This window comes from Monodelphis domestica, chromosome 3 (genome assembly GCF_027887165.1).
Source record: "Monodelphis domestica isolate mMonDom1 chromosome 3, mMonDom1.pri, whole genome shotgun sequence".
Classification (NCBI taxonomy): Eukaryota; Metazoa; Chordata; class Mammalia; order Didelphimorphia; family Didelphidae; genus Monodelphis; species Monodelphis domestica.
In genome coordinates this window covers 458,453,738-458,469,451 of record NC_077229.1, presented here as the reverse complement: position 1 = coordinate 458,469,451, position 15,714 = coordinate 458,453,738, and the positions used below count along the sequence as shown (strand labels likewise).

The following is a 15,714-nucleotide window of genomic DNA, read 5'->3' as shown; positions in this document are numbered from 1 at the left end:
AGGAAATAAAACTTACACAGGCCCAAGTAAAACTAGGAAAAGAAACCTTATCTTTTTTATTATTATTATGTTTATCTACCTGTGTATTCCACTTCCCAGGATATGTACTATAATTTTTTGCTTACAGGATTCTTAGTGATAGATAATTAGATAAAGAATGTGCTGAATATCATTAAAGTAACTATAATAAGGTAATAGGAGGCAACTTTGAAACTTGAAAGTGCTATAAATGCAAAATATTATTGAAAATTCTGTTATCCAGTTATCTTCATTGATAATTAGAAACTTAAATTCTACTATTGATATATTTGTTCTACCTAAATTTAATTACTATTACACAAACATCTTTTAACCAGGTATTAAGGGAACACTAATAAACTCTATGGCTAAAGATGTTTTTTTAAAGTGCCTAGCAAGTAAAAATCTTGTGCTTTTACTAATAAGGGAAGGGAAGGGAAAAAGATATAAGGGATGGGACTATTTGCTTGATTAAGTATGGGTGGGCTTGTCATTTTTGTTTTGTTTTAATCTAGCTTCAAAGCTCTTATAAAGTAAGGTTCCTACAGTCTTTTTGGTTATTCTTTACATATGTCTGGTTATACCTTTGAAAAAATAGAAACATGTAAAAGTGTGTAGGAAAAAAAGCCTTTTTATTTTGATTTGTAGAGAGGATAGGGGAGGAAAAGAGAGAGAGAGAGAGAGAGAGAGAGAGAGAGAGAGAGAGAGAGAGAGAGAGAGAGAGAGAGAGAGAGACACACACACACACAGACATTTGGGCATCGAGCAGCTGCAAGCCTGCTTTACAGATGTTTTGTCTGAGACACTGAGCTTTCATTTTCTTAAAAGGAAGTCTCATGTTGAGACATGTTCCAGGTACTGTATAACAAAGAACAAAGACACCATCAGAAAGAACCATAAGAAATACAGTTCTTACCAATCAACAGTGGCTGCAATTTATTTTACTTAAGTCTTTTCATTTAAAATGTTCATGTTATATTTTATCATGAATAGTCAGTATAGTGTGCAACGCTATAGGGTAGATCTGAGAGTGCCTTATGGAAACCTCAACTCAAGCAGAATGACCTGAGATTCTGGAGAATGACTTCTCAGTGTTCACTGTGGCTCCCTGCTAGTTCTGTATACTAATCTTTCTAGCCTTTCCATAATAGTAGCCTTGATTAAGCTCATTGTTCAGGAAGTGAAATGTAGGCATTCCCAGATGGCATAAATATGCAGCAAGGACTAAACAACATTTGATGAACACATGCAGACCTGGCAGCAAGCCATAAGATAAACCTTGAATCCAAATCATTAGACAAACACTACTTGTACACGTGAGACATGGTTTTGAGCCCACATGTGTGCAAGTCGAATTATTCCACTTTACCTCCTGCTTAACTCTGTAGGACTAATCTAATATGAAAACAGTTCATGTGAACATGAGCAAACTACAAGTAGAGACTTCATTTGATTCATCTCACATGTACCAATGTGATTGTAGCTTTCTAGAAAAAAAATGAGGTATGGGGAAGTGGTAAACTTTGTACTCTGAGGTATACTAAATGCTAAAGCTGGGATTAAAAAATTTTAATTACTTACACAGGGGAAAATCCCTCAAAGGCTGTTCTTCCTTGCAAGGGTTCCACATTGGTTTCTTAGGTTGTTTGAATTATTAAGGGGTCATGAGGATTAAGGGAGAAGGAGATGTACATTTTTGGTTTAGTTATTAACAATGATTAAATACTATATATGGGCTCATCAGAGTTGGAACATGATCAAGAATATATTTTTAAAAGCTGAATACTTCTGGAAAAAGATCATTTTCTAATTTCACTTGCCAAAGAGTTATGAGCACAGAGGGATGAGATAAGAAAGGTTATAATGGGTTTTAAAAGCTGAGTGATTACAAGAAAATTTCACTGGCTTGAAATTTGCATTAGTCTCACTGATGTTTAATCAAGTAACCCTCAGAATGCACATTTATTTCCCAAAGCTCCACCTAGTCAGAATTATCTATGCTTCTTGTGAAACATTAACAAGTTATAGTTATTAAACAGGTCATTAGAGTTTTGTATTATAAACTATGAAGTATATCTTTGAAGCATATAATACCTTAAATTATTAAATTATTTAATATACTTTAATTAAAGTAAAATTTAAGTAGATGATAGAATTATCTACACCTTGTGCATGTTATTCTCTGTCCTAATTTGCATGGCTAGGATATAAGAACCTCAGGTCATTCAATGTCATAAATACTTCAAATAAAGTAACCCAATGGAGATTTACTTCCTCAGAGGAATAAACAAAATTATACAATTTCAGAAAAGCAAGCTTTTAATTAAGCAGCCATAAAATGTTTTCAGATAAACATGTTTTTGTTCCATCTAATATATGCACACATGATTTAATTTGATTCAGCAAAATTACATATATAACACAATTCCCTTACTTATCTCCCCTTCTTTGCTTCTAAATTATTTCCCCATCTTCTCTTTTCTCTTTTCTTCATAATATATACCCATTTTCCCCTAATATTGGACACCCCTAATTAAAACAGTCATTATTAGCTTTTGATAATTTAGGTGGGGATATTTTTTGTTTATTTTTGTTTTCTTATGTCAAATTCTCTTTCTTGAACTGTCATCTATTTACACAATACTTATCTATTGTATGACCTTTCCCACATATTTTAACTTGGTATCAATCATAAACCCTTTTTTAAAAAAAATGGTACTGGGATATGGAAAAGGTTCTTTCACAATCATGGGAAAACCAAAAAATTCTTATAAAATATTACATATGTGGTTATTTTTTCTGAATTTATTAAGAGAAAACAAGAATGTATTTTCAAAACTGAAAAATAATTTAGATCATCCAGGGCCTTTGTTGACATGTACTTCTTTCTAGTACATAAATATAACAAAAGATTACAGAAGATAGTGTATTTTTCTCTTATGTAGTACAACCTCCATAGTGTATTTTTTCTATTATGTAGTACAACCTCCATTGTTTCAAATAACAAAGTTATTGCTATGGTCAAATAGACAAATAATACTTTCAAAAGATACAGCCTAAAGGAAGTACCATGGCATAGAGAAAGAACACTGAATCAGGAGCCAAGAAACAATAGGCTTTATTCTCACCTCTGCCACCAACTAGTTGTCTGAATTGCAGCAATATAATGCAATAAATATTTACTAAGCAACAACTATGTGCAGTGAACTGGGGTAGGTAGTAGGGAAATATTAAGATAAACAAGACAAAATCCTTTCCTATACGGAGTTTGTTGTCTAGAAGAGAACATTCAGCATGTGCCCAATATTTAAAACAAATAGCTATGCTTGCAAAGTCTAAGGAAGAAGAGCTCATTTCCAACTAAGGGAAATCAGGAAAGACCTCACAAAAGAGAAGGCACAAGACCTGGGACTTGAAGAATGGAGAAGAATACAACAAACTTGCAGATAGAGGAGGTTATCCAAGAAAGAGAAAAGACATAATAGGGTTCATACCACTTTGTGAACAAAGGAACGTAGATGAGCTAGAATGGGAGATGCATGGGGAAACAGAGAGCTTAGCGGGAGCACAGAATATATGAATGGTGGAGAGTAGTATGACATAAGGCTGGATGAGAAGGGTTGCACCAAAATGTACCAAATTTTATAATGAACAGCTTGAATTTCACAAGAGAAAATCACTCATTATCTCTGAACCTTGGTTTACTCCTCTCCAAAATAAAAATTTGAACTAGGCAATCTCTAACTTACTATCCAGCTCTAAATTTCAATTGTTCTACATAAATATTCAGTTAATGGAACACTTTCAATGACATAATCAATGAATCTGTGACCCCCACAATTATACATACATACATATATATGTATGTATGTATATATATATATATATATATATATATATTTCTAAACAGTATACCCTCATAGTTAAAAATTGTCCTGTCATTGAATACACAACTGAAACTAGACACCCAGAGCAGACTCTAATTAGTTCTGCAGCTGTTTTAACTAACAAACTCAGCTTCTAGCTTCTTCTAGCTAGTTTACTGATGTACTTTTTAACAGATAGTTCTTTTTTGTGCATGTCTATAACTTTTTATATTAAAATGTCTAATCAAAGAGAAACTGTTTACTGGCTCTTCCTATGCATATAGTAAAGCTTTGCCTAACACAATTCCTTGAGCTGTCTAATTTCTAAAACTAGAGCATGCTATGTTTACTTATCAATATGTAAATAAGTTCTTAGTAACCCAAATGTAGATTTCTGACAAATAACTAATTTGATGACAAACTTTATTTCCTGCTTTAAAATCATCATTAATTTTTATAAAAGTTGAGATCATTATAATACTTCTTCTATTAAAATATTATTTAATTAGCTTATAAACATCCAAAACATGATTTATATACTAAAAAGATTATCATTAAAATCTAAAAGATGTAAGAGACCCATTATGTCATCAAATTCGACCCTCTCATTTTTCAGATGAAAGAAGAAGGGGAAGAGGGTATGGAGGGAATAATCATTAGTGCCAATATGTATTAGACACTGTGGTAAGCTCTTTGCAAATATTATATCATTTGATCTTCACAACCATCCTGAAAGGGAAATGCTGTAATTATTACCATTTTACAGTTGAGGAAACTGAGTCAGACAGAAGTTAAATGACTTGCCCAAGCAGGACTTACATACTTAGTGACTGAAGCTAGATATGAATTCAAGTCTATTTTTTAAATAAATTTACTTATTTAATTAACTAATTTAGAATATTTTATTATATTTATATTTTATATTATATTATATATACTTATATATATTATATTATATTTATATAAATAACTATTTAGAATATTTTTCAATGGTTACAGGATTCTTTTTCTCCCCTACTCCTTCCCACCTCAAGATGACAACAAGGAATTTCACTTGGTTTTATATGTATCATTGTTCAAAACTTATTTCCATGTTATTAATATTCGCAATGTAATAATCAATTAAAGTCCACATCCCCAATCATGCAGCTATTGAACGATGTGATCAAGCAAATGTTTTTCTCCTGTATTTCTACTTCCACAGTTCTTTCTCTGGATGTGAATAGTGTTCTTTATCATAAATTCCTCTGGATCATTCTGAACATTGTTCTGCTAGTAGAGAAGTCCATTATGTTCAATTGTGCCACAATGAGTGTATCAGTCTCTGTGTATAAAGTTCTCCTGGTTTTGTTACTTTTGTTCTGCATCAATTCCTGGAGGTCTTTCCAGTTCACATGGAATTCCTCCAGTTCATTATTCCTTTCAGCATAATAATATTCTATCACCATCAGATACCACAATTTGTTCAGACATTCCCCAATCGATAGACATTCCCTCATTTTCCAGCTTATTGCCACTACAAAAAGTGCAGCTATATTTTTCTGCATGTATTTTTCCCTATTACCTCTTTGGGATACAAACTCAGCAGTGGTATGGCTGGGTCAAAAAGCAGGCAGTCTTTTAAAGCCCTTTGGGCATAGTTCCAAATTGCCTTCCAGAATGGTTGGACCAATTCACAACTCCAACAGCAGTGTATTAGTGTCCCAATTTTACCACATCCCCTCCAACATTTATTACTTTCCTTTACTGTCATATTAGCCAATCTGCTAGGTTTGAGGTAGTACCACAGAGTTGATTTGATTAGTATTTCTCTAAATGTGGGATATTTAGAACACTTTTTCATTAGGCGATGGAGAATGGCTTGATTTTTTTGTACAATTGACTTAGCGCCTCATAAATTTGCATAATTAGATCTTTGTCAAAGATTTTTGTCATAAAGGTTTTTTCCCCATGTTGTTGCCTTCTAATTTTGGTTGCATTGGCTTTGTTTGTACAAAAACTTTTTAATTTAATGTAATCAAAATTATTCATTTTAAATTTTGTAATATTCTCTATCTCTTGCTTGGTCTTAAAATCTTTCCTTTCCCATAGATGTGACAGGTATACTATTCTATGTTCACTTAATTTACTTATAATTTCTTCCTTTACATTTAAGTCATTTACCCATTCTGAATTTATCTTGGTGTAGAGTGTAAGATGTTGATCTAAACCTATCTCTCCCATACTGTCTTCTAATTTTTCCAGCAGTTTTTGTCAAATAATAGGTTCTTGTCCAAAAAGCTGGGATCTTTGGGTTTACTGTACACTATCTTGCTGAGATCATTCACCCCAAGTCTATTCCATTGGTCCTCCCTTCTGTCTCTTAGGCAACATCACATTGTTTTGATGATCATGGCTTTACAGTACAGTTTAAGATCTGGTACTACTGGACCCCTATCCTTCAATTTTTTTTATTAGTTCCCTTGATATTCTTGATCTTTTGTTCTTCCAAATGAACTTTGTTACATTTTTTTCAAATTCAATAAAAAAATTTCTTGCTAGTTTGACAAGTATGGCACTGAAAAAGTCGATTAATTTGCATGGGATTGTCATTTTCTATTATATTAGCTCATGAGCAATTAATGGTTTTCCAATTATTTAGACCTAGTATTAATTGTGTGGAAAGTGTTTTGTAGTTGTATTCACATAATTCCTGTGTTTTTCTTAGCAAATAGATTCCTAAATATTGTCGAGGGTTATTTTAAATGAATTTCTCTTTCTAACTCTTGCTGCTGAGTTGTATTGGACATATATAGAAATGTTGATGATTTATGTGGATTTATTTTGTACACTGCAACTTTGCTAAAGTTGTAGCTTTTTAGTTGATTTTCTATAGGATTCTTTACATAGACCATCATATCATCTGCAAAGAGTGATAGTTTAGTGTTCTCATTGCCTATTTTAATCCCTTCAATTTCTTTTTCTTCTCTAATTTCTATTGCTAGCATTTCTAGTACAATGTTAAATAATACAGGTGATAATGGACATGCTTGCTTCACTCCTGATCTTATTGGGAAGGTTTCTAACTTATCTCCATTGCAGATGATGCTTGCTGGTGGTTTTTAATATGTAGAGTTTATTGTTTTTTAAGAAAGGCCCATGAATTCAAGTCTTCCAGATTCAAGGCCCAGTGCTCTCTCTGTTGTATCAACCTAGCTTCCAAGTAGAGATAACTATGGCCCAAAAAAACTGAAATGACATCCCAAGATCATACAATTAGTTAATGACACATGAACTAGAACCCAAATATCTTTAATTTCTAGTTTAATGTATTCACTGCTTTGTATATTATTATAGGATCACATATTAAGGGATTAAAAAGACTTTATAGAACATTTAGTCTAAACCTCCTCCTTTTATAGAGAAGGAAACTCTGGTCCACAGAGCTTTAAGTGATGTGTCCAATGTCACACAGATGTTAGATGGCAGAGCTGAAATTCATATCCATACTTTCTGATTCAGAACTCTTTATAGGGTCACAAGGTAGTAAGTGGCAAAGCAAGGATTCAAATGTAAGCGCTGTTGAAGGGATTTTCTGGATCTCTCCCTGTCTCCTTGGGAGGTTGGAGAGCAGGGTTTCTAGGTAGATCAGAATTGACAAGTTCAGTGAGTCAGTGAGCCAGAGTTGAAGATTCTGTTACCAGGGAGACCAGGACGTAAGGAGGGGAAGTGGCAGGCCCTTTGACAGGAAGTATGGGGGGACAGTTGGTGAGTGAGGAGAAAGGAAGCAGCCACTGACAGCTGAGGGTCTTTTGCCTCTGGGATCTCTAGAGAGCAAGAGGTTTGTCTCTGAGACAAGGATCAGCGAGCAGTTAGCTACTGCCAGTTGGGCTGCTATAGAAAACTGACTGAAGGAGTGAGTGAGTAGTGGCTGTCTATTATTTTAGGGTGTTAGATAGTGAATAATTTATAGATAATGCAGGTTAGATTAAGCCTGGCATGCCAGGCAGAAGAAACTATCCTAAGAAGTATGTGTGTTTTAAAATGGCTCTGAACCCTGGGAGACTATATCTCCCAGGATTTTCTACCCCAACTTCCTCAGACACCTCCTACTTCCTTTGTGGGAGGTGTCTGAGAAGATATTAAGTGTGGGTCTTGGAGCCTTTTCTGCAGACGAGCCTTTTCCCAGGGGAGAGCCTTTGGTCCCTGCATAGCTGTAGGAGATTAAATTTTCTTTAGTCTTTCCCAAACCTTTCTTTTCTGGCCTAAACAAACCTATCTGACTATCCCCAGAATCTGGCTTGATTTAACTTAAATCCCTAGCATAATTATAGCTAAAAAGAAAAGTCTGGTCAATTTCCCTACCAAAGCAAGGGGGGACCCCCAGCTACCTTCCTTTTCCTTCCCTTCCCTACCCTTTCCCTCCATTTTCACTAGCAACACAGAAGACAGAGGTAGGTTTAGGAAATTTTAGGTATTATTAAGAAATTTTAGGTATATTTTTAGGGGATAAATTTAATAATCTCTCTTTCCTCTTTTCTATCTATCTGTAAATTGTACCTTTTTTTCCTTAATTTAACCTTTACAGTCCTCAGAGGACAAATCCAGTATTCATTCCACTGTAACCTGCTACATCAGTTTAAGAACTCAAGAATAGAATGCTTGGACATCCGAAGTTCCAAAAACTAAAACTGATGTTCTTACCACTATATCACAATGACTCCCTGCTACGATACATAAGAGTACAAAAATTCATTATTTTTTATATGTCAATCAAGAAAAATTCATTAGGTTTGTGTGTACAATTCTTATTGACAGCATCAAAATTTTACATTTTATACTTGGATTTCTTTCAAAAACTGATTTAAAAAAAAACAGCACCATTGTGACAAGAAGGAAATAATTCACTTACAAAATTATTTCTAGTTTAAAGTTGCCTGTAGAGATGCTCCCAGAATTAGCTCAAATAATTGAGAGTTAATTGTATCTCTTAAGTGGAATTTCCAAAACATAACCAGAATGAACTATATATACAGTAGATGTATTCAGATTATTACTTATTTATTCTTTAATTCTACTTGGTAGAAGGATTCTTTTTCTATTGGAAAGACAAAAGTAGGAAAAAAAACTAAAACAGAGAAGCACATTTCTTCAACATTTTTAATCTTATTCTTGGTAGAAAATTTTCAGTTTCTGTCATTTAAAATCTTTATTTCCTATTCAATTGAGGACATTAAAAAGTACTTAGATATGCTCACCTAACAGATGAAACTTGTTACAGTTATGATTATCAATTCAACACTATTTAATGCAATTTAAGAGTGTGATGATAATTACAGTTATTATAGTTTGCCCTGTGGTACCATAAGCTTTATAATAACCTTTCAAATTTATAGTATCCATGTTTATATATTCAAGAAGAAAACAATACTTGTTCACCTGAGATAAAGATATGTTCCTCCAATTTTAACCCTTTCAATTACCACTCTCATCTAAATGTATATTTCATTTGTACAAAAAGTAGAAAAGTCTGACTTTTAATATGAGCTCTTAATGCAATGGACTCGATTGCTTTATGCTTGTATTTATGTTAAAATATCTGAAAATAAACTACAGAAAACACTGCAAAAGTAATGAGGGGGAAAATACAAGATAGATTTTCTCACTAAAACATCTTTAGACATTTTCAAATATTCCATATGAGAAAATTAAAAAATATAGGATTATTTTTAATTATTTTATTAATTAATTTAATAAAAAATAATCCTATATTTTTTAATCTGTCAGAAGTTATCTGTAATTCTAAAAATAAACCTTAGGTTTCAATTAACTCTTTGAAGGTTTTTGATCTTGAACCAATGAGTAAGTTATCTTTAAACAGTAAGGCAATAGAGGGGGAGAAGAAATATAATTTTGGAAGTTTAAAAAGCATAACTGCATAGGCATGAAAATGAACAAAGGAAAATATTTCTTAAAAGTAAGGCTTATTAAGTGATTGCATTATCTCCCAAAGAATGCATTAAAAGCCCCATTCTTTAAGACACTAGGAACTAGTCTAGACAAAGTCCTCTGTACAAGCATCCAACCTGGATTGACAGTGGAACTGCTTTGAAGAATTCTTTCTAATTTTCAACTATGCTTATTTAGAAGGCACAAAAATAAAGTAAATGCCTTTTGGAGAAGATTATTTGTAAATAAACTCCATTTCAAAGAAAGTATCTTGGGAGTGGAGGAAAGGAAAATTGCTTATCCACAAATTTCCAAATTAAAAAAATATATATATTTCTCTTTCCAAATATTTCCACATACAAATATCTTATTACCAGAAATAGCTTTATTTACTTTTCTATTTTAAACCTGTTTTCCAAATACTATTTGAATAATGATTCTAGTATACATATAAAAACACTTTGCAATAAAAAGGAAGCCCAGTAACACTGCTCTAACTACCTGTGGAAATCTAAGAAAGGAGAGAGAAAAATAATTGAGTCAATTTCCTCATTCTGTGCCTACTGAGGCAAGAAATTATAGATGCAATTGTCATTGATTTCAAAGAAAATATTTTTTAAAATTATTCTTGGGAAATTAAGTGACTCTTACATCCAGATCACATGTTTGTTAATTTTCCCAAGGTCTTGCTTCTATCCAATTTAACTATGGATGGTTCTTGTTTTTTGATAATTTTATAAGCTGTTTGAATCATGTCCCACTCTTCATGATACCATTTGACTTTATCTTGGTAAAGATACTGGAATACTTTGCTATTTCCTTTTCTAGCTCATTTTCTAATTAAGAAACTGTGATAGAGGAATGAGGCAAACAGAGTTAAGTGACATGCTCAGGATCACACAATTAGTTAGTGTTTAAGACCTGATTTGAACACAGGAAGATGAGTTTTCCTGGCTCCAGTCCTAGCTCTCTTCCTCGGAGCCACCTACTTCTTATTTACTCAATAGCTGTAGCCCAAAGCACTCAGCACCAAGCACCAATGGATTTATGACAATTATAAGTTTACCAATGTGAAATTTATTATAAAATTTGTTTTAATAATATACCAGGAAAAACAGGCATAACTTTTTTTCAGTGCTCTGCCAAGTATGGAAATCAAGCAAGGGATGAAACAAAGAGGTATAAGATCATGGGAGGTTCAGCAATGTCATTGGAAGTTGTCCTTCATATGTGATGCAGGCAAATAAAGCAATTGCCATTGATGATAACAGCATCATCCAGTAAATAGTTATATATATGTAAATTATGTTTTTCATGTTTTAACTTCTTATAACAATTACATTTAAAATTTTTAATTTAAAAATTACTCAGGAATATAGTATAGATAACATAGACCTGCAGATTATATAGATACAAAGAAATAAACATAATCATTTTCTAGTTGAAGTAGCATGGTTGGTATAATGAATAAACCTGGATTCAAGTTCTAACTTTGACACATATACGTGATCAGACTGAACAAATCAATTGACTTGTCAGTCTCCCAAGGAAATTCTCCAAAACAAGTGACCAAATGATTGGTATATGGAGTTTCTTCACTAGGAATTCTTGATATCAATGAAATTATAAGAACTCACTAAAAAAGCCATGTATATGTATGTATATTTATAAATATGTATATATATAGGTGTATAAACACCCATATGTAAAGGGAAAATCATGTGTACATATACATACACACATGTGACTTTTATACATAGAGAATATGTCTCTATATACTACATATGTCTCATATATACTATATATGACTATATATAGACATCGAAATTAAGCATTTCAGCTAGAATTTCATGGAACTAAAATATGCTTCATGCCAGTAACAGCTTGCTCAAAGAGGTGAGAAAATTTAAATACACATCTTTAAAAAGTAAAACTTGTAAATACAGTACTAAAGTGATAAGCTGGAAATCTGATTGTTTCTAAAGGAAAATTCAGAACAAGAGGATTTTGTATCCTGATCTAAATGAAGATCCGATAAAGGAGATTCAAAAGGGATGGTCAAATAAGTAGAAGCAGAATCAGGAGAGACCTATGCCACATAAACCTGAAGAGGGAAAGAAATACTGTCAAAAATTACAGGTTAAGAATGATGATGCCTGAAAAAAAGCCCATTGTATCTGGCACTAATGATTTACTGGTCAACTCTGAAGAGAGAAATCTCATTGAATGATAAAGTAGCAGGCCAGATTATAAAGGATTTAGGAGCTAATGAAAGGAAGAAATAAAGGCACCTAGTACAGAGAGGATAAAGGACAATGATTAGGAAGGGTTATTAGATCAAATGTGGGTTTTCAAGGATAGGGAAGTCAATAAACAGAGATTGAAAATTAGAGGGTTTATGGGGATAAAGGAGAGATAAATGTATACACTGCTGGAGAAGACAGAAAGGAATGGAATTATAGGTGTATATTGAAGGTTCTCTGTTAACAAGGAGAAAAGCTACCCCTTACTGTAAGACTAAGGGGAATTCTAAGGAAGAAATATCTGAGAAATGAGAAGGAGGGGGCACTTTGTGACTATCCTCATTTTTTTCAGTGATTTATGAAGCAAAGTCCTTAGTGGAAGGTGTTCCATGAGAGAATTGAAGGAGCCAAAGGTTTGGAAATGACATTGTTTTGCCTAGGGGAATAGTGAATAGAATAGAGAAATGTAAAAGTATTGCCTTGCAGCTATGAGGGCCTATTTCAAATTGGATATTCAATTGACAATTCAAATTGAACATATCTAAAGAGATAATGATCATAAACTTGCAGTGAATTTAGCAAAGTTTCATGACTTTGCTGCAGTACTTTTCAATACTACACAGATCAGGATAAAGAGGGCAGATTGTGAGGCTAATACATAGTTGGGATTTGGTGAGGCATTATTAGCAACAGGACAGTGGAGTAAGAGTTTGAGGGATAGAGAAATAGAAAAGGAATATTACTGAATAGTAAAGCATCTGTTTTTCCTTATATATTTTCTTCCTAAAGATCACTTGCTTTGACCCTATGGAACTCTGTTTACAGCATTTGGAAGAAAAATGACCCCCTAAATTAACATACTACCAAACAATTCAATTCACTAAGCATTATTAAACACCTACCTACAGACCTGGTACCCCATTAGATGTTAAGGACACAAAGACAAAAACATGAAACAGTCCTAGCTCTTAAGAGATTGCATTCTCTTATAGATAAGATGGATATAGATATATCCATATCAAATATTCACAGAGATCTTTTTTTAAGGGGAAGAATATTAATTTTTTATTCAAGCTATATGAACAATGAAATGGAATAGATAAACAGAACTTTCTCGATTGATCAGAAATACATCACTATTTCATCCAGTAAGGGACTGGTCCTTAGAATTAGAAAGTACAATTTCAATGTACATAAGAGTTGAGTATTTCCTATCTCCAACCTCGTTACCCTACCAGTGTATTGATGTTCTCCCCCTGCCCTCCATGAGCTTCTTTGTGACGTATAAATTTATCACCATTTGTTTCTTTTCCCATTTCTTTTAGTTTTAACCTCTTTTTTTAGCTCTAGTTGAATATATATATATAAATGTATACATATATATACACATGTATATGCATATATGAATACATATATCTATATACCTATTTATGTCTTGTCATTTCATCCTATACAGTTTGTCACTGTTCCCTCTAAGTGTAATTCTTCTGACTGCCCAGGTGATAATAACAATTTTTAAGTTACCAATGACCTCTTTTCTTATAGAGATACATAACATTTTAACTTATTGAGTCTCTTACAAAAAGTTTTTTTTTCCTTTTTGTTTTGTTTTGTTTTTCTTTTTTCCCTCTTTTTAAATTACCTTTTGATGACTCTCTTGAGTTCTGTGCTCTGGCATCAAATTTTCTGTTGAGATCTGGTCTTTTCTTTACAAATTCTTGGAATTCTTCTATTTTGTTGAATGGACATATTTTCCCCTGTAAGAATATACTCAGTTTTGCTGGGTAGTTGATTCTTGGTTGTAGACCTAGTTCCCTTGCTTTCCGGAATATCATATTCCATGCCTTTCAGTCCTTCAGTGTGGATGCAGCCAGATCCTGCATTATCCTGACTGTGGTTCCATGGTATCTAAATGATTTCTGCTTGGCAGCTTGTAATATCTTTTCTATGATCTGGTAGTTCTTGAATTTGGCTATAACATTCCTGGGTGTTGTCAGTTGGAGATTAAGTACAAGAGGTGATCTGTGGATTCTTTTAATCTCCACTTTTTCCTCTTGTTCTAGAATGTCAGGGCAGTTTTCTTGGATAATGATATGAATGGATATGATGTTAGGCTTTTTCTTTTGTCATGGGCTTCTGGTAGACCAATGATTCTTAAGTTGTCTGTCCTCGAACAATTTTTCTAAATCGTGTTTTGAGAATGAGAGGCTTCATATTCTCCTTAATTTTTTCATTCTTTTGGTTTTGTTTTTTAGTGTCCTGCTGCCTTGTGAGGTCACTTAATTCTAGTTTTTGTAATCTGGTTCTTAAAGAATGGATTTCATCCCTGGCTTTTTGGTCATCCTTCTTCTTCTGGTCTGATTTTCTTTGGAGGTCATCTTTCATTCTCTTTACTTCATCTCTCATCTCCTTTGCCTCATCTTTCATCTTGGTTGCCTCATCTTTCATCTCCTTTGCCTCATTTTCAAGGTGGTTGATTTTGGCTTTCAAGACTTTATTTTCTGTTTCCAGATGACTTATCCTGGTTTTTAAATTCTTTCCCCAATTGTCTTCAGCCTCTCTTAATTATGTTTGAATTGCATTTTGAGTTCTTCCAAAGCCTATATCCAATTTGCTGGGATTTCTCTTTTATTTCTTGTCTCCTCCTATGTTCCATGTGCTCTTAGATAATTGCCTGTACAGAAGCTGTCTATTGTAATTTCTTTCTTCTTTTTCTGTCATTTGCTTATATTCTCCCCGTCTTTGCTTCCCGTATTTGTCTGTGCTGTTGCTCCTCTCATTTTTTTAGTTTTGGGGCTATCTGTGAGTCTCCCTTCTTGAAGCTTTGTCAGCAGATCTCTCCATGCAGTTTGTGGGGGATGAGTGTTGGAGTTTGAGCTTCCCTGTCCTCTGGAGGCTTTTTATTGGATTAAAGTCCAGCAGCCTGTGGGGGAGGGGTGTTGGAGCTTGGGATTCCCTGACCTCTGAAGACTTTTGATGGAATTAAGTTCAGCTGGGTTGGGCTGGGTGTGCTCTGAGACCAAAACCTCCTGGAAGGCTGAAGCAATATGGAGGGTCTCTGCAGCTCTGACCAGGCTGTCCGCTCTATGCTCCCTCTCCAGCTCCTTCCCCGCTACTTGTGTTCGACACTCTGAGCCTGGCACAGACCTGCCCACAAAGTACACCCTCCGGACCAGCTCCTTTGCCCGCCCAGAGGTTCCCGCTTCCACTGGAGGCTTAGCACTCTAAGTGTGTGGGGGTCGGGGGGGGGGAGGACCTGTGACCTTCTTTCTTCCTTCCCCTTAAACCTGAGTGGTCTTGGATTCAGGCTTTCTGGTGGCGTACCTTTTGAATTGAGTCCAGCAAGAGGGTCCCTTGGCTCTGTCTTGTTATTAGGTATGATTTTCCTTCCCCTAGGAGCATTCAGTTTGTGATCAGTAAGGAAGGGTATTCAGAGGTCTGAACTTCTGCTGCTTCTAGGCCGCCATCTTGACTCCGAACTGGAAGAATAATCCAATCAATTGGGGCAGAGAATAAATTTGAGCCCTATAGGGGAGTAGAAGGTTAACAAACAGACTGGTGGGGAGGGAAGCAGTACAAGGGAGGGAGAAGGTGGAGGGGTAGTTTTAGAAAGACTCCAGGGAAAGATAAGGGGGGGAATGAGAAGGGAGGACGGTAGA

General features: G+C 34.2%; 1 protein-coding gene across 7 annotated transcripts in view; it reads right to left on the bottom strand.

The window, feature by feature from the left end:
- Positions 1-15,714, bottom strand: part of XRCC4 (X-ray repair cross complementing 4) — a 433,707-nt gene that overhangs the window by 287,716 nt on the left and 130,277 nt on the right. The gene's annotated exons all lie outside the window — the stretch shown is intronic.